The following is a 25,183-nucleotide window of genomic DNA, read 5'->3' on the forward strand; positions in this document are numbered from 1 at the left end:
TTGGTTTCTGGTCTTACCCATAAGCTTGCATACTCACTTTCTTCAGGATTAAAAGGTATTTTGGTTTTAACATACTCATTTAATGCGTTACATAGGCAGTCTTCAAATGTCCCAAATATAGGCCAATAAAGACTGTCTCTTCGGATTTGTCTACCTCCCCATACCTTCATACAATAATTTACCATCTTTTCTCTACTCTTTCCCTGGTTAGAGGGCCAACTATCCCAACAGGTCATCATGAGCCCTAAGGGGCTATCAGGGGGTATATCCGGGAACTGTACTTCAAACCCTCCCATGGGATCAGAAAATTTACTCTTTTTCTGTCCCATCTTCCAAAGTGCCTTCACACACACACACTCTCGTTTCCTCTCGTTCGTGGCCCACGCTCTCGCGAGCAATGGGAACCGCACTACGTAGAGAGTCCGCACTCACTTGGTTCTGTAAGAACCTCTCATTCACTGCACTCCAGGAAACCCTTCCCCAACCGAACAGAATCGTACTATACTTACTCGTCCTTGGGTCTCTTTGTTCGGGCAGTGCGCACTGAATTACGGGGTCCTTTATGGCCAAACCGACACCTGACTGCAGTCCGTTCTGTTGCTCTTTCTACTTGCCCTCTAGGTTCGGGTGTCCAGGGTCTTGTTCCGTAGAATCTGCGTCCAGGACCGTCTGTTTGGGATGACGGGAGCGCTCTTCCTGTCGACGATCCACGTCCAAGGCCTTTGGATCCGAGCCGCGGCACCAGAATTGTTATAGGCACCAAGGCATTAGCTAGATAAATCAACGTTTATTTTATATTATAAGGAAAAAAAAGGTTAATAGCATTTATTAAAAAAAGAGGTAGTGATTTTATTAAGTGATTTCAGCATCCAGCTCCGTAGGCCTTAGCCTCAGTGACTGCAGCGTCCAGCTCTGTAGGCCTTAGCCTCAGTGATTACAGCTCTTTGTGAAGGCAAGGAGAGGAGCAACACAGTGCTTGCAGGATAGCAGAGCACCGGGTGACCCAGGAGACCAGCTCCAAAAGGTTCACATTTGGCTCTCGTCCAGGGCTCTGCTTATATTCACTTTCTCTGGCGTAGGCCACGCCCCCTTTGCGCAGGCGCAGTTTCCATGTGTTACATAACAGTTTCGTCAGCACTTTTCGTTTGCGCAGGCTCAGTTCTGTTCGTTGTAACAGTAGCAGTCCTCAACCAGGTCCGGCCGTGTTTCGCAATACCCCCGCCTCATGGTGCCCAGGAGTGGGGGGGTTTCCATGTGGCTATACAGTCGGGGATACCCGGCAAGGAACAAACTGCAGGCTTTAGCATGATGTCCTGTTTGGTCGTACACAGCAGGAAGGGTTACAATGCAGCACGTTCAGACGGGGGTCGGCTCGTGCCGAGCCGGCGCCTGCTGGTATGCTTGGTCGCAGGCTCCCCACGCTGGTTCAGCTTTTAGCGGCTATCTCTGCTGATCTATCTCCACTGTGCTCCTGCCTTGGCATGGGGTAGCTGGGGCCAGGTGTGGGGCTACACGGCCTTCCTTTGGGGGGAGGGGAACTGGCGGGGAGCTTGGCAGGGCTTGCGCTGTGGGTGACCGTGGTACTGGGATCCCCGGGGGCGCTCCGTGGGACCCGGCCCCCAGCGACACGGCTGGCAGGCGCCCCGGCAGGACATGGAGACAGCCAGGGCCCCCCAGCGCGGCTGGCGTGGGAGTCGAGACCGACCGGGGCCGCAGGGGAAAAGAAAAAAAAGGGAAAAACTGGTGGCTTTGAGTTTTGGGTGTTTTGGGAGTGAAACTGGGCATGTATGGCCAGGAAAGGCTTGTACTGGGAAAGATGGAGGGGCTGAGAGGAAGTGGGGGTTTTTCCCGGGTGCTGGCTTAGGAGGGGAACGAGGCGAACCGGGGGGGTTTGCAGGGCACGGGTCTTCCCCGGAGATTCAGTGGGGGGTTTGGAGAAGAAGGGAATTCTTAGGGCTAGAAACGGTAAAAAAAAGGCAAGGAGGTATTTTTCTTAGCAGGGCGAAACTGTTTGGGGCTAGATAAACTTGTAGGGGAAGGAGGGGGGGGGAGGCACCGGGCTGAGAGATATCGAAACTGGGGCCTCGTTCCTTTTCTCTACAGATAGTACCTTACATTCCTTGTTAAGCACCGAGCCATTCTCTGATAAGGCGTTGCTGAGAAGCTGTCTTTCTGGTTATCTCCAAGTTTTCAGGCATATTTAATTTTACATTTAAAACAAAATTAAAAATACTATTTGATTTGGTTTCTAGCAAATTAATTAATTCATCTATTACACTACCATCCCATAGCTCATCAGCTCTAACAGTGATGCTGGAAGAGCATACACAGAGAAAAGGAGCCCTTCTACAAACATGAATTTGTGAAATGTGCTTTTGACTGAGTGATCAATCTCATTTCTAATAACTCACAGTCTTGCCAGCATTGGGGATATTGTTAAAGCTGTCTCAGCTATTGAGGTGGTAAGGAAATCAACCTCTTGTGTTTAATGCTGTCAGCCATCTTCATGGTTTGGGATTCATTGACTGTGACTATAGATGGTTCTTCTGTAGCAGGTGAAGAGGGGCATGGTGACTGATTAGTAAAAAAGGTTTAGCAAGAGTGGAAAATGCTTCTGTGCTAACTTAGTGTAACAATGTCCTAGAGAGGTGGCCCAAAAGACACCCACTTACCTTCTCACCCTTGTACACTAGAGCAGTTCTTCTGCTTCCTTGCAGTAAAAGAAAAGAGTTGTGAGGTCCTGATGGTTTAGTTTCTAGCTGCATCAGGTCAGGCCTGTCTTGTGTGTGGTTGCAAATGGTTATTGTTTCTCTGTTCACTGTCTGCTTTTTCAGTGAGCCATCTTTGAAGACTCATTTCTCTGTGATAACACAGGTCTGTCCAGTGAGCATGAGCACCTTCTTTGAGCAAGAATTTTGTTTCTAGTCTTTTAAACATTTAATGAAATTTTCCAATGGTATTTTCTACTAGGTCTTTTATTTATTTAATAAGATGTTCCTTCATAAGTAAAAGGTAGCATTTCAGAAAGGGAAGAGCTGTTTCACAGGAAGAGCTGCTAGCACTGCTTTCAATACCTTCAAGAAATATTGAATTCCATCCAATATGTGTTCATGGCATGGGGTGTTTTATTACCCCTTTGTGTATTTGAAATCTGTGTATTAATCATCACCTAGAAGCAAGAAGAAAATTGTTAGAGTCTCTTGAGGTGAAGGCTGTGTGTAAAGCAGTTGAGGGTTTTGTGGTATATTGTAGGGGTTTGGAAGCTGAATTAACCTGCATTCTTTTTTTTCCTACTTTTCCCTTCAGCGCAGTCAGCCATGGCTACAGAAATGGATTTCTTGCTGTATAGGAAAAAAAAAAGCGCAGGGTTTTATGTATTTCTTACCAGATCAAAGTGAAGAGAGCTGTAATTTTTCATCCTTTTGGCATGGTGATATGGGATTAGGTGCATTTGATCTGTGTAGTTTGTGGACTGCAGTGGGCTTTTTATTCAAATTCTAAGGCATTTACCTTAACAGTGATAGGTACTTCTCATAGTGGAAGGCACAGTTCTGACCTGCAAAAAAAAAAAGGATTGTTTTTACTGTCATGCCAGGATGATCTTTAATCTCACCCACGTACCTGCAAGTAGACATCTAGCCTGCATGTGACATAATTTGGAAATTCTGACAGCTGCATATTCATGTCAAGAGTTATGCTTTTGCCTCCTGGATTGTTGAAGGGAGAAGACAAAATCCAGAAAAACTCCAAAAGTAAAACATCCAAATAATCTTGGTATGTTTGTTAAGAACATGAAATGTAATACAAAAGTGACAGGTCAAATCAAATGTTCTTCTGGTCCTGTATACTGATTCCAATGCTGATTGGAACTGGAGGTTAAAGGAAGAGTGTAAGAGAGGAAGATAAATAGTAGTATTTTCCTCTAATACTTTCTCAGACTTCACTTTCTTTAAAGTTAGAAACTTTTTCGGCCTGAACAAGGTTTGTTAACCTTCCATAGACTTTTTCAATCTTTTCAGTCTTCCTTGGAAGCTATATATACTTTCTTTATCTACAACATCCTTTGTCAAGGAATTCTGTTTGTGAAGAATTAATTCCTTTTGTTTATTTTCAATTTTCTTCCTCTTATTTGATGCCTCCTGGTTCCACTCCTAAATCTTGGCGTACGTGTGAAGTTACAGGTCTAGGCATGGTTAGTTTTGTGTGAAAGGATGGTTCAGAATGCCAATTCAGGGGCATTTTTATCCATCAAATCCTCGGAAAACTTGCAATTTTCTTATATTTCCAAACTATGTTTTGGTGTGCCGTTCTGGACTATCCGATCACATAGCAAACCCGATGCCTAATTACTTGTACTTACCTCTTTTGCTTGTGTTTTGTGGTAGTCGCTTACACAAATCAGGCCTAAACTTTTGTTTTCATAGCTCAGAAAGCTGTGTTAATGTGACATCAATCTAATGTCATCAACTGCCTGAGGGAAAACAACCCACAAGTTAAGCCAAGCATACTGGTTGATTGACTGATGGCAATAAAACCATTGCATGGGGCTACCACAAAGTTCAGATGGTTTGGCGGGGCCCTCTCAGCTGTGTTGTCTCACATTTCTCTCCAGTTGTCTGAGAGTAAACAATTTAATGAACACTCAGTCAAATGTGTCTGCTGCAGAGAGTGGCTCTTTCTTCCCCACGCCTCCATGTGTTGTTTTGCCACACAAGAACAGCCCAGATGTTTCCTAACAGGGAAATCATCATGGCAAGAGAGCACGGGAAACCAGGACAGCCAATTAGGTCACAGATTCTGAAGAATCTTTCTCTTTCATCAGCCTTAATACTCTTTTTAATTAATTAAGTTATAAATGGGCAGAGGAAGAAATTGTGGTTTTTGGCAGCCTGAATACTACCTAGGATAAAGAAGCCTCCTTCCTTCTTATGGCCTATAGACATCATCCTAATTTAAATGGTAAATAAAATCATCCTAGGTAATGGTCACAGCATATAGACAGATTCATTAATTCATGCCTTTTTAAAAAGGAATTAATAATAATTATTCCTAAACATGTAAAGCTCAAGAAGTATGCTCAATTTATTATCTGAAAATGGAAGGCCCTCAGTTGTTAATAGGATATGGGAATTTTGTCAAAGCTTGGCACCTGTGGGTCACATTTTCAAAAGCATTTGGGTGCCTAAAGGTGCTGCCAAGAAAAATTCTTCCCTAGAATTCTTTCCTCTGTCTTTTGACACTCAGAGGTGCTGTACAATTGGTGCTGTCATGCTCTGGAAGGAGGCAGCCTGGCTGAAAGGCAGCAGCACTGAAAGCTGATTTCTCTCTCCAGCCCCTGACACTGTCCTGCAGTGTAAAAATAGGCCATAAACTAATCACACCCCCTTTTGCACCTCATTGCTGCCCATTTGTAAACCAGTGCAGTTTTGCTGACTTGCAGAAAGATCTTTAGGATCAGTGAATGATAAAAAGTGACTGTTTTCACGCTGGGGCAAGGCTCAGATTCATTGTTCAAGTCTCCTATTTCTGCTGGCTTTGTCCACAGATATGCAAAACAGTGAGTTACTAACTGTGATAAGGCTTCTCTGGTGTGAACAAATATTCATTAAGAACTTAACTAAAGCAATTTCTTCAGTTTATATTGCCTATCAGTGATCCCCTAAATGCAGATTGGGCTACAGATCCTGTAGTCTGGGTTGTATTGATACTGAAGATACACACACTGTGAAACCCTCAATCCATTAATTATTCTTACCTAGCTGTGGAAAGTCTTTTTATCTTGAAAAATATTGATTATAGCACCTGAGTTTTCTTGGTATGTGTGCACTCCTCAGGATCAGCTAGGTCTTCTTGCAAAGGGATTTGTACTGTTCAAGACAACTTGCATTGCAGAGATGCAAACTGAATGCGCGTATGTAGTGTGGTAATTAGGGATTACCATAAAACATTTAGAAGCTTGACAAGTCAGGGAAGTTTTAAACTTTTAAACTTTTAACTTTACTAGATTCATTTATATAGTACACCCTTTGTGCTCACAGCATAATTCCACATCATCACTGTTGGTCTTTAACAGCCATGTTGTGAGTCCTCAATGATGCAAAGATTGATGCCTCACAGCTGGCACTGAGGATTGGGGTCTTTGGTGGTCTCTGTTTCCTGAGGTTTGATGACCAAGCTTGAAAGATTATTGATGAGAGAAGCCAGAGCTGAAGTGGGCTTACCTTTTTTCTTCTCATTTTTTTTCTTCCTCATGCCTAATGGTTTAATGCTATTTTCTGCTCTCAACAAGGAAGAACTCATCTGCTCCCAGTATCACTTATTGTGCTTTTTGAATTACCAGTCATCCCTCTAGTGTATTATGCAGGTTGTCCTGGTTATTTGGAGCCCCTTGAGCTTTTCTTGTTCTCTGTCTGGAAGCTTTTGTTAATTGAATGCTACCTGCTTGTATCTTCACCTATCTTTGGTAGTCACGTTGCTCACGTACTTATGCAAAATGCTTATAGACTGCATCTTGCTATGCCTGGAGCGTTTCAAAATACTTACATGCTGTTGTCAGTTATACCATCCTTGTACATATTGGAGTTGAAGACAGATTAATATTAATTATACTCTGATTATTACATTTATACAGTCTTGGTGTCACAGACCTCTGTTTTGCTACAAGTGCATATTCATAATGTTATCCACCCTTCTGACCTGTCTTTCTGTGGCACAGCATGCTTGTAGCCTTTACTCTCTTACTGACAGAACACTGGTGGCCACACTGTGTTGTGACCTTGTAAGAAGATAGATATTTTCTCAGCCTTTCCACGGCTATTTCTGCAGATATTGAATCTGCAATAGCCTGCTGGGCAAGAAAAGGAACTATATTCAATGACTAATAAGGCTCTTTGTAACTCTATCTCAAGGACACAGAATGTTTTTGCTCTCCAGAGAAAGCAATTCTGCCAAAAATATAGTCAAGGAATGGGCCACATCTGGCAGCATGATGTAGTATCATTTGTAGAAATGATGCTTGGATTAATTGGTAAGTTTGCTGCTTTTCCTTTGAACTCATCCTTTCACTTTGATTTGGGAAGCTGCATTCCTTGGTGGATAAAAAGTTTGAAGAATGAGAATTAGATTCTCCTCAACTTTGTCCCCAGCTCTGCCACCATCTTCCCTTGTGACCCTGAACAAACCACTGCGGATGTTATTAAAATACTGGAATAACAGTCAGACAGGAAAAAACCTTCATTTTGTATAAATTTATCTTGGTATGGTTGGCATTCCTTCAGGTAATTACAGGGAAAGTCATTGATTCTGAGGGAATACAGCTATCCCAGTGGTTAGGCCAATGAGCCACTGGAATGGCCCTGTGTCTGATGTCTTCTGCTCCTTGACAGCCCTCCTGGGCAGAACTACACCTCAGGTGGTCTCAGGATGTGAAAAGCACATGCTGCCCATGCTAGATGTTTGTTCTCCTAACAGCAGGTGAGCCTGATCTGCAGCAAACCCTTGACCCAATCTTACTCTCAGCTTGCTCATGCCCTTGGTTTACTCAGGAAGGGGAATACGTGACATCTGCTTCATAGAAAATGTTTGGGTAAATAAGGCAGCTCCTGATTATATCAGTGTATTCGTTCTCTGAGGTTGTGCTGGATAATAAGGTGGCTGAAATGCTAACTAAATTTTTGCTAGTGTCCTCATCCCTCTAACTAATGAGGTGTTTTGTCATCATCTGGGTGAAGCAAGCAAATATTCCTGGGCCAAGGTTTTCCATTTATCTTTTTGGGTAGCGAAGGAAAGAACCTTGGAATAGGAGCTTGCAAGTAACTGATGAAGTCAAAGGCAAATAAGGGCACTTAGAACTAAGGAAAGAAAAGTGAAAATGTCTGCCTAGTAGGTCCTATGGAGAACACAGACAAACCTAACAGTGCTGGCACGGGTATTTATTTAATTTAACAAAATGTCATTTTGCAAAGTGCATTTTTGGAAAGGGGTGCACCACCTCCTGTGCCCCATGACACATTCATGAATTCCCCCTGTGATTTGGGTCTCATCTTATGACTCTACTGCAATTTATTGAACTAGCCATTTAACTACATAAATATTAAAAACATTCAATTAACTTTGCTTGGATCTGTCTGGCACTAAGAAAAGAAAAATTCTAGGGTTTAAAATGTATGACTTGGCATGATTAAATGGTGAAATGAATAATGTTTAAATGAGTGATTTGTAATTATTTAATAATTAAAGATCTCTTATGAATATTCTTGAACACCCTAAGGAAAAACTAAATTGTATGCTGATTTCATCAAGCATTCAAATCTAATCAGAATTTATTTTTGTAGCATCATTTAAAACATAGTCTACAAGAACATTGCCACAATAATGCAGACAGAAAAGTGTCATGCTATAATAGCTCTGTGTTTTTAGTGTAAGCCCTTGATTTTTCCATGCAAAGGATTTTTCTGCACTAGTGGATTGCAGCTGGACTCTATTCCAAGTCCTGCAGCAGCCAGTCAGGTTTCATCACTGATTCAGTGACAGGTTGAAAGTGCATCAGTTTTAGTTTATAAACACAGATAAATGGTAGCCACTTGCTGCAGGGAGATCAGTCCCATTCACTCCTATCTGGAAACAAAGAGACCACAAAGGAAAATATGAAGATGTGAAAAGGGAACTGTTCCACTCTTGACATGAAATCATTCAGTTTCAGCTTAGTTTCTGGAAAAAAAAATATTTTAATTTCTGTTTCCATAGTATGTACATTGCAGCTCTAGGCAACATTTTAATAAGATGATGTTTTGTCTATCTAATCCTGGAAATATTCATCCCACAGGGATAGCAGGGGTTCAAGAGCAAGGTAAATTATGTGAATCATAAATCATTCCAGGTTTTTCCTAACTCGAATATTAATAGTGAGGCAAATTTTTATGTGTAACAGTTTTTAGTTAACTAGACCTCCAACAGCTCTGAAAAGGAACAACAGAGGCCTCTTGAAGATTGTCAGAGACCCATCAATCCATTTAGAAAAAAAGACCCCTACATGTCAAAAAATAGATCCTCTTAACAGAAACAACAGATTGCTATTAAATTCTGAAAGTAGTTTAGTATGCTCATATTTCCAGGAATGGAAGAATGTCTGGATGGAGGCCCTCTTCCACATGGATGTTGATACAGTTATTACTTGTGAGGTTATCATTGTCCTGTAGAGTTGCATGAATAATTCATTTTAAATTCCATATTAGATTAATTTCATCTCATCCTCTCTTTGAGAATTGTCCTCCAATAAATTTTAATTTTCTTAAATATATTCATTATTCAGAATAGACTATAGTCTCATGAGTCATTCATTGCAGGTAGGTGTCATTCAGAGTTTGGACATACAGGTCATTTTTGTGCCCTGTTACACAGGTAAAACGTACAGAATCGAGTTTCTACTTCCATCATGTATTTACAAATCTGTACTTCACTTGCTTTTACTATTCCACAATGCTAATTCTAAATTCACCATCTCAGTAGATTCATTGACTTGAATATTTGGAAGTAGGAAGATGTGCTGAGCGAATTCTTTAAAAGAATCTGAAAGAAAATATTCACACAAGCTTTTTATAACACCAAATCTAGTTTAGTGACCTGATATTCTGCCAAACAGAGATGAAACAGAACTTATCACCCACCATCCAACTTCTTCTTTGAATTTTTTACCTCAACTTTCCTTCTTTGAAAAAAATGATATATATTGTTGATCAGAATTTATCACTTCAACTTCTTTTCCTAAAACTCCCATCTTCCTCTTTGCCCCACCATTCCCAATCCACAAAACCACACAAAGAATAAACATCACAAGTTTTTGGTAACTCTTCAGTTTTGCTGAGAAGAATTTCCATGTTTGCAAAGGGAAACATTTGAAAACAAAAGCATTTTTATAGCGGAATTTGTTGATCAGTTAAGTCATAAAGTTCTTTCAGCTGATGTGTATTTTGATTTCTAGTTGTGAAACACTTGGCTTTTGGTAAGGTCCCCTCAACCAGAAATGGGTTTCCTTCTGTTGCTAAAAAAAAAAAAAAGCAAAATCCTGATCCCAGGGGATCCAAGAAGCAGTTATTCTGCGACTGTGAGTTAGGCCTCTAGCATATGTAATTACACAGGCTTTTTGTATGATCAGTAGAGAACAGGAGGTATCTCCAAAGTGTCATACACCCAGTGTAAGAAAGGCTTTGAGGGGAGGTAGGAGGAAGGTGCTGTCACTTGAGGGCCCTACTGAACAGAACAGCCTAGGTCCCACCACCTTTTTGACAGTCCTATTTGTGAAAAATTGATGTTACATTGCAAAGAAGTATAAGAAGACAGGAGTGTAGAAGTTGAGAGATCAGAACTTGTCCAAAAGGATGCTACTTACAGTGCTTCTTTCTTGTGTTCCCAGGCAGCTTGGGAATGGAACAGGTAGGGACAGTTATAGCCCTGTGAGTCTCTCCAAACAGACTGGGGCTTCAAGAGGGGTTTTTTTGCATTTAGTAGGGAAGGCTACTCTCATTCGTGCCTTGAAGCAAGAGCATGCATTGTATTGGTGTTTAAGCCCAGGGAATACTCTTCATCATCCTGAGGCATTTAATTTTTATATCCTATTGTAGGAATGGCTCAAGAGGAGTATGGCACTCTAAGGAAAACATTTATAGAAGCATTTGTGTTTGGCTTCTGGAAGACACAGCAAGTAGTTTTTGTACAAGGTTTCAAGTAATAGAGTTCATATGATACAATCTGAACAGGTAGCAGGGTGAAGTCAGAATGTCTTTAACAATTGTTTCTTGTGATGTTGGAAAAGGGTTCATTGTTCACAAAGGGACTGATCAATCACAGAGAAAGGTCAAGCTTGGTAGGCATCATGCTGTGTATCGTGTGGAAGCAGAGGAAGAAAGTCCTCAAGTATAGCCCATCATTTTTGTGTCCTTTTACAGTAAGGATCCTCAGGAACCTCCTTGACTTCCTGTCACTGGTGGATTATATATGCCTTATTTCACTCATGAGGAAATTATACCCCATGCTCAAAACCCTTGACATAATAAAGTTGACAGGATGATAGGAGAAAGTAATAAAAACTCTGTAAGACTGAAGTTCCAAAGAAGAGTTTGTTCATAAGTACTTGAGTGTCTCCTGAGGCAGGGTGGATTGCAACTAACCTCACCAGCAGCATGGAACTCAATATCAAGTACTTTGGGTCAACAGTGATACACAAGAAAAGAAGCAGAAAGGTAGGAAGAAAGAAACAGGTACAAGAAAGACTACTGTGGGAAGTGGTGAATAAATTACAAATACTTCTGTTTTGGCGAAGCCCTTCTTCAGCTTGTATCCATATAATTCTCTCTTGAGTAAGTAACACTGACCTTTGTAACTAATGCAACCTTTCTGACACAGATTTCAGCAAGTCTGTTTGGTGGATGAGTCCTGGTGAGATGGATTAGGATTATACTGTGTGCAGGATTAAGTCTGCCAAAGATTAAGAGCAAGAAGAAACATCGCAATGTTTGACTATGGAGTTCTAACACCAGAAAGCAAAATAGAATAAACACAAAAATGGAGTTTCCCTCATCTTACCAGAATATAGAGTATTGTCTCTCTATTATATTTTATGATTTAAATAAGTGAGTTCAGCACTTCACAGGGACAACAGTGAAGTAAAACTACAAAATTAAGGACAAATGCTGGCAGGTATCCAGGATCTCACCTTTTTCCCATCTTAAAAGAAAAAAAAAGGCATCAGGATATGAAGAATTCTAATTTAGGAGTCAAATACCATTTAGGTTAGAAGCAGAATTAGTTTGCTGCTCCCGTTACAGGGTCCAGTGGGTGCAGTTGTGCTTCAGCAATCCATCTCAATGTGTGGTGCAATGCATCACAATTGGTGGATTCTGCTTTGGATCTGCCCTCTGGAGACACACCAGCAGGTTCAGCAGGCCAGCCCTGAAAGGTGTGCAGGCCATTGCGCATTTCCAAGACTTGGCAGCAAGTGGTTTGGCAGGCCTGTTGTGCAGTGTATAAGTCCATTTTTGCTGGAAAAGGCTTGTCTCTGCAATCATATTAGGAATTTCAGGCTGGTGCATGTTGTTGCTTTAGAGGAGAACAAAACAGTTCTGTCAGACCTGAATGAAGATGGATTTTTGTTGAAAGTTTTTGGAATTGATTTCTTTCCAGTTTCCTTCTTGGTAAGAGACAGCACAGTTGGGTTCAACTTACAAAATACCATTGATTTCTCTCCCCAAACCACAGATGATTCAGCTTGTAATTTCCTCTGCAATTACAGAGCAGGTCTCCTTAGAAACTGCTTGTATCCATTCAAAGTTTTGTCTTGTGAAAACCACATTTCCTCTCTCTTTGGCCAGATGTGCTTGGCATGAGTCCAGAAAAAAAAAAAAAGGAGGAAGAAAATACGATAAATGTTTTCCTACTCCTGTTCCCTCTTTTCTGCTTCCTGAAAGGAGATGCACAGCATTACAACTTCAGTTTTCTCTGAGTGCTTTGGGATGTCAAAGCATCCCAGATGATGGGGTTGGCTACAGGACTGCTCATGGCTTTGCAACAGAAATGGCCAGAGTGTGGCATAGCCTTTCTTCTTTACGATAGGGCAGGGTGCAACACAGAGGTCATGGTTTCTCTACCCTGACACAGTGTTGTGCCACCAAAGGCTAGTCAAGCCAAGCTGATTTCACAAGTGGGTCTGCCTTGGTTTATTGTCCTATGTGTTTCTCCTCATATACAACTTCAACAATACACATGGCAAGTCTCCATCTTCTTTTGGCACCCCCTGTTACCCTTAAGAAACCTCAGGCAGGGAGTCCCTGTCATGGAAACTGCTTGGCTTCTGGGTTTGAGAGAGAGTCTCAAATAAAGAACATCTCATTTGGACAGATAAATCATAGGACCTAATGACAGTTTACAGAGGTTTGCAAGGGCAAGTTCACATGCAGTGTGTCCATAAACTCTGCTCTCCCCTCAGTACTTTCCTGAAAAGGTAAAGATAACATTAAATTCCTTTCACATTTGGAAAAAAAGTCTCTCAGACCTTCTGCCTTAGTAACTGCAAACTGGATATGTGCTGGCAATGGAGACGAAAACCAGACCCAGTTTGCCCATATTTTGTTCTTCACTGTGCCATGAAAAACCCTTAGAGTGACTTGATTTCAATCATTACAATGGCTGTAGATTGAAACTTCAGTAGAAGATATTAAAATTGCATCTGTTGTACGGAAAACTTAGATCCATCCAGTAAAGAGCTAAAGAAGGCGTAAAGCAAAAAGAAGAGACACAAATGAAAGTGGTGCCTCTATAGGACAGCAAGTTGTAGGTGTGTATAAATGTGTTTCTACACATAACACAGTTTAGGAATGTGTATGTATACATTTGTAGATATACATGTGTTTGTATATATATACAGTCGCATACACATATGCATAACAGCTATGTAGAGGTATTAAAATATTCAAAGACTTAAAATTCACCACCTTACTAACAAACTGAGTGGCATCTAAGAAAAGGTAAGGTAAAAAGGAGATAGATACCAGTTTATGGACCTGTGCTCTGCTTACCTTTTGTTCCTTCATCTTTTTCTATACAGTAAGAAAAATCTTTGTCCTTGAGCTAATTACATGATGCAAGTATTTACCAGCAAGGTCTCTGTTCCTGAAAATAAACCCACTTTCCACTGTTATACCTGAAAGCTGTTGTTGTACAAGTGTTTTTTCTCAAACAGAGGTAGGTGGGATCTGAACTTCCCAACATTTTTTGTACGTTCCTTCAAGTGTTTTGGTGTATCAGGCCCTTAAACTGAACAATTAATTGAGAAATCACAGGGGTCTGGAGGGCAAATTCCTGTCTCAGAATGATAGGCAGTATAGGACACAGCCACCATTTCAGTATTTCAGCCAGCACTGTAAAGTCTTTTTCTGCAGCTAGGCAGGTGTGAGCATGGGGATTTAATTTCTGTAATTTTGTGTGTGTACCGTGCTGTGGATAGGCATCTGCTCATCCCTCCCACAGCTGGAGGATAGCACCTAACAGAGATTTTGCATTAATCGTCCCTTTGGGAGAGGATTTTCATATAGAGGTCTGCTGCTAAAACAATGTTATAGGACAGAGCTGAGAAGCTTTTCAAGCTCTATTAAATTTACATAGGCTCTACCCATTTTAAATCCTGTTCAAACATCTTTGTGTACAACAAATAACTTCCCCAGTCCCTTAAAAAAGTACTGATGCATAGTGCACATTTGCACTTGTGTTCTTACTTAAAAACAATATATTTGGTAAAGGGGCTGAAATTGCTTTCATTCTTCCTCTATACAAATACAGACTACAAATATACCACTAGGTCTGGAGAAATCTTTTCCTTAAAATTACTCTTGACTCCTAATTGCACATGGGATAAGGTTTGCTGAGGACATACTTTTTACAGACACCACAGACTGGAATCAAGATCTTCCCTAAGTGCAGTGTGGGTGATTCTCAAGAGCTTGCTCAGCAATCATTGAGACTAAATGTCCAACAGTTTTGGGGGCATTCTCTTGAAAGTCCATTCTGGGGCACATTCACAAGCATGAAAGATGCATCTTACATACAACACAGGAGTCTGAGATCTAAAAAAACACCAGGAAACTCCCAGGTAAGCTACTTGATATACCGTCTGCAAACTGCACTTGACTTCAGAAAGCTCCTTTGTCTCCCAAGTTGTACAGTGCAAGATGTGTTCTGTCTTTTGCAATGAAAAGCAGTGGACGAGGATTATTGTGCTAATCCTGCACAACAAGGGGAAGGAAATAAGTTTCCTACCCACTCCTCAATCTTACCACAAAATTTTTTTAAAAGACGTCATTTCTGAGTGTTAGCAATTTTCACAACAGCAGTCTCTCCACTGCAGCTAGATGCATAGTTCCTACAGGTGCTGATGCATTTCATCACCTCTTTTTGTTTTGTTCTTTAATAATCTGTGCATTAACCACAATCATCCCAAATGCATCCATTACCTGGTACTATTCACTGCACACTTTTGAGAAATAATCCTTGGCTTGTGGGCTCTTTGTGAACAGTCATATTTCAAATATTCATGCAGATGCATAAGCCATTCATCTTTCTCCTGACCAGGTACAATTAATTCTCAGCAGTAGGGTTTCAGATTCTGAATTAAAAATATGATTTATATTAATATCTTAAAATACTTATTGGAAAGTTACCATTTCACTCACTAATTTGCTACTATGTTTGTGGTAAATTAGTACAAAAAGTTACAGGGGTCCAGGGATCCAATTTGAAAAATGGAATTTTTAGATTTTCAAGATTTTCAGCTGACTCCAAAACCCCCTGATGAAAGTCAGTGGGACACTGTAATTCCATTTCATTAGGACTTAAATTAAATGTTCCGCCTCTGCCTTATTAGCACAGCCAAAGCTGGCTTGTTTGAATCACAAAACATTTGCAGAGGATTTTGCTGGGTCTGTTCTTTCTGCCTGCATGAAGACAACTGTTTTCTGTCTGGTTCTTACAGCATGGACATGTTCGCTGCCTGATGTTAGGATGCATGATGCTACTCATTTGCACTCCAGCACTCAGCAGCCCTATGCATTCATGCAGAGATGGTGTTTGAAGGCTAAGCAGGGGTTTCACAGTGAGAATCAGAGCAGACAGATACATTGCAAAACAGCAAAGATGTGGTCATCTGAAAAAATAAAGTGGTGCAATTTCTGAGATTGTGCAAAACATTTAGACCAGTTCCCAGAGTTCTCTGTCACACTTCTGTCTCCTCTTTCTCTACTCATGCATTGCTGAGATATTAGTCAACAGAATATAAATTATACTGTTCCAGAGAAGAAATGGAATTTAATATGAATACTATCTCCTGTGGAAAAGTGAGAGTGAGTCAGAGCTGAGCAGGGTTTGTTTTATATATGAAGTCTTTCATTCTGGAGAGTAACTCAGAGCAGATCTGTGAATTTAATGCTACCAGCTCTGGTGGCTGTGTAGGTAAACACAGCAGGCTTTGTGCATTAAGCAGCAATGTGTACTGCTGTAGTCATTAGGAAGGGTTTCACTAACAAAGAAAGAGGGGAAAAATGCTCATAAGCATCTTTCTAGTGGGCAGTATTTGCTAAGTGCCATAGGAAACTTTGAATACACACCGGGCTGAAAACAGGTAATATCACTTTGCTTTAAATGAAATCCACTTTGTCTCTTTTTTCTATTTTATATATTATTTATATTCCTTCTCAGAATTAAGCCCTTCTCTATAGTGATTCCTATGTTCATGCTGCCCTTATTTCCAAAAAAATAATATAGCACAGTTTAAAATGCCAGGATTAAATTATACAAAACTGAAAATGAGCAGCTTTCTCAGTTTTTTAAGTAAGAATTCCACCTTTCCTTTGAGTGACCTTTCTGCCATGTCTCATCAGATGTGTCCTATGCCCTGTCATGCCCTGATAATGTGTCATAGTAGATCCTGTTATGAGTAGCTGGTGTTTCCTGTACTTTAATTGCCTATGAGAAAGGAGGTTACCTCCTGAAGTAATCCTGTGCAACTCTGACTGCTGGCCTATGGATGTCTGAGAAATGGGAGGCTGTGGTTGCTTCTGTTCTCCTCTGAGATGCTGTTTTCCCTATTCTTGGCCAGGCATGGAAGGCATAAGAGGGAGGACGAGAGAAAGGATAGCAGAGCTGGATTAAAATATGGTGTTTTGTTGATGCTTGCAGGATCCAAGGCAGATGGTCAGTCACAGATGGATGCCTTGGGCTGGTAGGTCAGCCACAACAGCTATCGCTCTGGTTGCTGGCTCCCTTTCCCAGTTAACTGTGTGGCCTGGTCAGCAATCTCTCTCTTTTCTACAGTTTTCTCCCAGTCTGGGCAGCAAGCTGTGGGTGTCTCCTGGCATTTCAGCCTTCTGGCTGCAGTACAGTCAGTCTCAAGATGGCTGAAAAACTGAGTGTAAGATGGAAAGAAAAGGCAGATGAAAGAAGAGGATCTTTGAGGGAATGGGAGGCAGAAGGACTGTATGTCTCTGGGCCCTTGCTAATGCAGTGGACATGATTGGGAAGGGCTCCAGTGGGGATCAATGGAGCTACTGTGATAGTTCAGATCCAGTGGGGCTTTGTTACTGGAGCATAGCAGATGCAGGCTGGCCCATGCCCTTTCTCCCCTTCTGCAAGTCCTCCTTCCCTCCCCCATCCACTTGTCTTTTTTTTTTTTTCCTTTTTAAGGAGGCTAAAAGGGACACAGACTCATCCCTTCATTATCTTATCTCATTACTTCTGGTGCATCTTTTAATGAACTAATTTCTGACTCCAAGCAATCTCTACACATTCTTTGGGCTTTTCCAGCTGGAGGGTTTTATTGGTGTAGTTCAATATCCTTCTCTTCCTTTTGCACCTTTTCCATTTATGCTCAGTGTTCATGACTAACAGAAAATTTATTAATCTCGTGTACACTTCCCAAGCGTCTATTCCCAACCAGTGTAAGGCAGCAAAGCCTCAGTCATTACTGTTTTTACCCACAGGGAGTCAACAACGGAATTTAAGGAACCTTCAGTTTTAAAAACATTAATAAAAATAGGCAAAAATACTTTACAGATTTATTTTTCCCCATTCTTGGGCTCTTAGTCCCCAGCAAGTGAAGAGCTGCACTGGCATGACACCACACTCTGCTGTTTTTGAGGCTGTTGCCATCTGCCACCCAAAAGTACAAGTGCTTTTGGAGGTAACAAAGGGGTTTTATAACAAGTGTTGCATCATGACGATATGCTCCCAGTGCTTTTAAATAGTTAAAATGTTTCAATATAACCACCACTCTATAGTTTTCTTCTTTTGTTTTTTAATTCTCTGTTTCATTTAATAAAATCCCCTGAAAGAGAAGATTGAACGAATTAAAAAAAATAAAAGAAAAACAAAAAAAAACACCGAACCCTTTAAAAAACATGTGAGATTCCTTTTGAATCAGATGCAAAGTAAGCCCTATTGTTCACAGATTACTGTATGCAGCCTTTCTGTGATGAGTCCTGAAGCACAGGCAGAAGTGCTATCTCTGTAGCACCATCAAGCTTTATGACAGCAAACCTGTCATAAAGGAAGCACTCTGCTGCTGATTGGAGCTCAGTTTCCAGTGGCAGAGCTCACTGGGCAAGTGCCTGCTGGCAGTTTTATGCATGTCAGTAACCTAAAGCAATTGGAGCCTGAAGGGTAAGGCTGGGGTTGGAGGAGTTACAAGGAGATGCTTATGGGCTGTGCAGTCACCACACACACACACTAAGAGAGGCTAGGAGGACCTCCGGAAGAATATGGCTACTGAACCGTGCCCTTCTCAGCAGAATTAAAGACCACACTGACAGGTACAGATAATACATTTCCTGCGTATATGGAAATGCTGCTGCTTTCACGAACCTCAGGAGTAGTGCCACATCACCAGGATATGGACTGCCAACCGAAAGCTCAGCAGCTCCAGCTTTTAACTGTGAATGGTACTTCAAACTCCGTCATTCATTCTTGGCAAAGGCCAGCCCAATTTACAACCTTCTGCTGCTTTGACCATTGCTGCGGTTAAGCGAGCTTTTATGTACTCCTAGAGGCTTCTCCTGCACAAGCCCTTAAGCACTCTTAGGTTTATGTGGCCTTGTGCCCCACTGAGGCATCAACAATGCACTGCATGTGTATTCATCTCACAACAGACTTATTTTCATCTCCCCCACCTGTCATCCAGATCACATTACCCAAGAAAAAGTCACATTTTTACCTCTCCTTTCTGGACCATGCTTGTGAGACCCTGGATAAACTCAGTTAGAAAGAGTATCTCAGCTGAAAGGGTTCATCAGGGTGTGAATCAAATGGTTTGTACAGATACAAAGATCCTAAGAAAAGAGAACTGCTAGCTCTGCTCTGACCATCACCTTCAGCTGGAGTCTTACTCTCTGGTGGATATAATAATTAAGTGATATTAATATTAGTATTATTTCCCTTTGTCCTATCAACTCCCAGGAATTAATATAAATTAAGTACTACCAGGTGCACATGGTGTATTCTTGCCCTCTACACTCATGGTAATATCAGAACGTATTCTTGTTTAAAAAAATAATTCAGGTTGCTGTTTTGAACTGTGTGTTGATGTGAGTGATAGGAGAAAAGACAGATGTGTGACAGAACGGTCCAGAAATGGCTTTAAAAAGACAGCATAAAACTGTTTCCATCTATCCATTGCAATGATATAGGCTGGGATTTTTAGAGACACCTGATGAAGTGATGCTTTGCCAAGTTCCAACACTTTAATGTGGGATGAAAAACATCACTGCACAGCCCACATCTGAAATGCCACTCTGATATTTTTGGGGGGATTTTGCTGACCAGCTTTACTTTTGTTTTGAAGGAAACTACTTGAATGAGAGTAAATTTTCTCTTTACTCTCCCAATCCACTATAGTTGTAGAAGTAGTACGTCAGTCTGTTTGCTCCCATTTCAGTCTTCAATGTGAGTCAATATGTCTACTTAGGCCTGGCCAATAGATAGATGAGCCAACATGCTGTTCTGCTTCTCCATTCCATGGAGAACTTTTCTTTTTTTTAACAGCTACTTAAAAAACAGGTTTCTACCTGAAATGAGCAAGTCAAAATTAAGACTCTTCATCCCACTTCTCCAGCACCAGTGATCTTAGCCTGTGCTTGAACCCCTTCAAAAACAAATCAGCCTACCTAATGATTTGGAAAAATTACAAGGATAGGGATGAAGCCAAGGAATTGTACTCTTTGGAGAGGTTTCAAACCTTCTTTCAGGTTTAATCTGTGCCCTTAGTGGACTATTTCCCAGAAGAAGAGAGAAAACAGAGGATGGCGTGCAGATGTTCTTGACAGAAGTGCAGCATTTAAGCAGCACAAAGCCAGCACTGCTAATGCCTCTTCTTGCTGCTGTTGTTGAACTGTGCATGGGATTTACCTAAGGGTTGCACGAGTTGGCAGTTTTTCTGCAAACTGAACTGGCCCTACTACAGTTAGTCAGAAAGTTTCCATCAAGTTTGGGGTTTTTTCAGGGGAAAATTGTGTTTCAACTAAGAAAAAGTTCAGCTTTCCTGAGGAAAACCTGTGATTTGGAAAGTGTAATCTTAGTTTTGAAGGCAGAATTGGATGTGACATCCTATTATTCTACTCCCCACTTACACCCTATTTCTCTCAAAACATGTATACATTCAGTCAAAAAAGAGATCCAGCAGATTTAAATTGAAAAAAAATAATCCAAAGGAATAATGAAATTCTTGCAAGTTTAATTAATTTTGTAGTTGCTAAAAACACCTCCCTCATCCAAACTAAGACAGCTATGAACATGTGCAGGAGTGCACTCAAACATGCTAACAACCTAATAAAAATATTTACTTGCATTGACTTTGATTCAATTAGAGATTTATTCTAATTATCCAACAGAAATTAACTACCTTTCCTTAATAGACATTAAACAAAGTAAATTCAATCATTCATTCAATCGCCCTGACTAAGTCGCAGTGGGAAATTGTGTGCCTGGGAAGAGGTTCTGCCTGGGAAGGGCTGCAGCCTGCTCAGTGCCTTGCAGGATGAAGCCTTCTGAGCATTCCCCTCTCTGCAGGTTTGCTCTGCAGCTCCCCAGCCCTTGCGGGGATCACAGAGATGTGAAGGGATAATGAAGGCTCTGTCTATACAATTATAATGGATTGCTAAAAGTATCAGAGTTGCTGTAAATAAATCATTATATCAGGCTCATTTAGCCTGATTTCTACTCTCAGATGGCTTGTAATACAGTCCCATCTCTGAAAGTCAGCCATTCCTTTGCAATTAGATTTATCACTGATCAAAAATGGAAGCTATCCTGCCAGCTCAGAATTTCACTTGGAAATACTGTGTTGGGCTTAGGCCTTAAGGCTGAATTTATTTATTTATTCAAATTTACAAATACCCATCTGAAAATATTTAGATTCCCTAACTATTAATTAAAACTTGCAATGACCATCTAGTGAGGTGCAACATCCACATTAACCTACCCATCTACTAAATCACAGCAGCAGAAGAGCTCCTTTCACCTCCCGTCTCCTGGCAACACACCTTCCACCTTCCTCAAAAACTCCATCCAGTAAGTGGTTTACAGCAATTGCATCCCTTCAAGCTACAATTTTCCCTTTTCACAGAGCCTGATGGGATGTGGGGACTGTGCAGACAGACTTACACCAACTGTACCTGGGGCAGAGCTCCCATGTAACAGGAGTTTGCGCTCTAGAGACGCAGGGGACTTGCTCCTGGCCCAAGACTGTCTTAAAAGGCATATCCCTTATCTGCTTTGCTACCTTGTTTGCAGCACCAGACTGTATTGTTGCATCTGATGCCCAGCTCCCCACCGAGGGGTGCTTGCTGCTGACCCACCCTGTTTCATCTGTCTTTTGGGTCTCAAATAGGGAGAAAAAGAGATTTGTGTCCTTTAAGGTCACAGATCACTTCTAATTCAAAACCAAATGCTTATGCAGAGATGAGTACAATCTCTACTCCCAACTGCCAAGAACACCCACAAAATCCCAGCTTAGCAAATTCATCTTCTGCCAATATGTTTTGGGCCAGGATACCAAACAACATGCTGTGTGGGTGGATGTAAATAAAATCCCTTTATCATTGCAATCTAGCCATCTCTTGGCAGCCATGGCAACTGAATAAAAATACTCAGATTCTGTCATCAGTGATACAACGTGAAAGTTTATATAATATAACCGAGGACATGTTTACACCAAGTTTAACACAGGGAAGACAAAAGGTATTTTGTACAAATATACTGTATTTACCTAGAGCTATAGTAGGAACCAGGTGTGTGTGGGGAGGTGATATCTGTATATGACCAGATTGTAGTTTAATCCCTTTACCATCCTGTAAATAGATTTAAATGTCAAAATACTATTTGAAATTTTTCCTCAGTGAAATTCATTTCAATGAGCAGCATTCTGTGACTCTCTATACAATGACCAGTGTTCTGTGACCCTCTATGTACAGTCTCCAAGGCTGCTTAGGAAATACAGAAGTATTTTTCCAGCACCTCATGAAATAATAATATCAGATCTACTTCACATGTAATTCTTGGTCCCCCAGGGGTGATTACAGAGAGGAAGAGGCATATGCTTAGGAACAGGGAATTTGGGGGAATAAGAAGTATTGCATGAAGCAGCAGTCCATTTTGTACAAGGCAGCAACCCAACCCCAGTCTCCATCTGAGTATCCTCAGAGGTCTGCTCTTTAGGAAAGTATAGTCTTAGCTATTAGAATGAGACTGGTAAGGGGATAATTCTCCCTCTTTCTTTTCCCTGTTGCTCAAACTACAGTGCATTGCACAGAAAAGAATTATTTCAACAAATATTACTTCTTTCTGACTAAAATAAGCATATATAAAAGTGAATAGAAACTAGTAACATTACTATAATCTCAAGTCAAAATTTTGTCAAGCATGGCATAACATTTTTGCAATTCGATTCTGCCACTTCATTGCGACATGTTGTTTGGTAGAGTCCAGTTAGCCATAACTATAACTATTCAGTATATGGAGCTAAGTAAAGCAGTAGATAAGTGGCATCACACCATATTATAGATTTCATTGAAGTGTTCACAGTATGCTAATATTTATACTTACCTCTTGTAGTGTGGTCCAAGAAAGCTTCTTTCAGCAGAACCTTATAGGACTTGGTGTTATAGGGTGGGAACACAACTCTGTCCCTTCTGATATGCCAACCATAAACTAGGAAATGTTTTGCTTTTGATGAGGTTTGATGGTACAGATCCTTCCAACTGAATAAATGAGGAGTTCTCAAGGTGCTCAAGAAGATCTATTTAATTCTTTCCCTAGTCTCTTGGTCTCTAGTGTAAAGCCTCAGTGCAGGCCCAGAGTCAGAAGGACGAGGTGCAAACTGATCATTAGGAAAGATACTGCTGCATGAAGAAGATACGAAACAGCACCTGAGCAGTGTACAAAAGCAAAACAAGATGTCAGCTCTCCATAGCACAGACAGGCCCTCATGAACACCTCACACAAATCCATGCTGCTAGTTTTCAGAATGATTCAGTGAATATGTCATGGTTAAAATCCCCTTAAAACCTGCTGGCACAGGCAAATCTGTTGGATCCATGAAACCTTACTCCCTACTCCGTCATAGTGGTTTACATCTCTCTGACACCAGTATTACAGCAATAAACCAGATCCATCATATTCATATGGAAACCAGTAATGTATGTTGGAACCAACCAACTATACAGAACAATATGTTTCAACAAACAACTGTTCCAAACCAGCAGAAACAGCAGGAAATAATTTCATTTTATTTTAGAAAACTCTTTTTCTATAAAGAACATTTTAAAAACTCATAAGTTTGAGTAAATGTGAAGGGAACTCTTTAGTCAGCACACAGAAGATGAGAAAATGGGTGATTTAAATTACAGATCCTACAAACTTGTCCTCCTTGATGCTACCAGAGTTAGCAGAGGACCTGATTGTAAAAGGGATAATTAAAAGAACTAAGAAAATGCAGTAGAATAAAACCAGGGACAAAAGCTGCATATGTTAAAGCAATTATTGCTCAGCTTGCTGTCATGTAACACATTAATATAGCACAAACTTTACCTGTGGTTTGGTGAATTTAGCAAAAAAAAAAGAGGAGGTAATTTTGAAATATTCATATCAAATGGATGCATCAGAAATTTGGATATTTGATCTAGGCATCACTTTACAACTAGAAATAGTGATGTGTGGTCCAGGATGATCTGTGTTTTCAACACTGAGTGTTACAACAAAGGTTGGATACAGACCTTGTGCCACATGCATAGCCTATTCTACAACAACTATTAACACCAGTGGACCTCCTACCACGTCTGGTAGATCATGTCTGAACATCATCTCTCTTGACTTGAGACTGCACAGCCACCCCTGTCATGGTTAGGGCCTAGTGCTGGTCATGTTTTAATGACAGACACGCAGGAAATGGGTATTAAAAGCCATTCACATCCTAAAGTTAAAAGTGACTGAGTCTGACTTGTAACCAGTTGTTGGACTCTGGCAACTTCTATAGTCAATGGAGTAAGCTCCATATTTAGACTGCCTATGACAAATGCTAACTATGGACATTATGGCTAGATTGCAACATCTTTCTTCACATCCACTGAATTCTTACCTCTGCTGGTTGCAAAGGGACTGGCAGCCTTCCCTGCTATCCCTCTGAGTCACTCACTGTTCTCCTGACAATGAAGGATATCTTAGCCATCATCTCAGTCTGGCTCAGGTGCCAGATGGTCTCAATATCTATGCTGCTAAAATAGAAAAGGGTCAGCTACACAGCCTCTAAACCTCAAGCTGAGTAGGTTGGACAATGTCCACAGTGCCTTGCACAAGACCATCTGGAGCAGCCTTGTCTTGGAGAGAGCTGGCTGAGGCAAATCATCAGATAAGCCATTTGGATGATCAGAGATTCACTGTGTCGCAGGTTTGGCCTAGCTGTTGCCAACCCTGGACTGGCCCCCCTTCCCCCTCCCAGAACCTTCCCAGCAAAGGAAAGGAAAAAAAAAACTGAAAAGAAATGCACTCTAAAGAAACTGAACTGAATAAAAAGAATAAATTATATTTACTAACATTTACAAACCACACTGTATACACAATACATAGGATCCCACCCCCCAGGGGAGAGGGGAAGGGAGAAAAGGGGATTGATTAGCCGGAAAATAGGGAAGACACCAACCCAACCCAAAGAAAGCGAATGAATCAAAAGAAACACAATTAAAAACCTCAAGGAAGGGAAACAAGAATGAAACAATCTCACCCAGGACAGGAGAACCACCAGGCACCGGAGGGACCAGACTTCCACCACCTCCCTCCAGCTCCTCAGCCAAAGAAGGAAAGCAACAAAACCACTCCCCCTCTGCTACGTGGAAGACACGTGTGGAATACTTGTAACTTCCTTAGATACAATGGTTACTGAGGAAGCCATGGGTCAAACCATTACACACTGTTTGACCTTATTCTCTAGCAACACAGACCTATACAATGAAATCAGTTGTGTAATATTCCTCTGTATTAAAAAGGAGAAAAAATCAGATCTACCTAAGAATGTCAGAGTCTGCATTCTAAAACATTATCTTATGATATAGCTTATAGTATTTATTAACACCTCTATAAATATTGAGAGATTCCCATACAA

The 25,183-nt window shown here is 40.9% G+C and overlaps 1 long non-coding RNA gene across 1 annotated transcript; it reads right to left on the reverse strand.

Annotated features, from left to right (window-relative positions):
• Positions 1-3,433: 3,433 nt before the first annotated feature.
• On the reverse strand, positions 3,434-24,864 carry LOC139679208 (uncharacterized). The gene is made up of 4 exons (XR_011699160.1): positions 24,806-24,864; positions 24,164-24,299; positions 22,633-22,955; positions 3,434-3,556 (listed from the first exon to the last, which is right to left on the reverse strand). It is a non-coding gene; the product is annotated as an uncharacterized lncRNA (long non-coding RNA).
• Positions 24,865-25,183: the final 319 nt, after the last annotated feature.

Source organism: Pithys albifrons, chromosome 1, assembly GCF_047495875.1.
Source record: "Pithys albifrons albifrons isolate INPA30051 chromosome 1, PitAlb_v1, whole genome shotgun sequence".
NCBI classification, from domain to species: domain Eukaryota; kingdom Metazoa; phylum Chordata; class Aves; order Passeriformes; family Thamnophilidae; genus Pithys; species Pithys albifrons.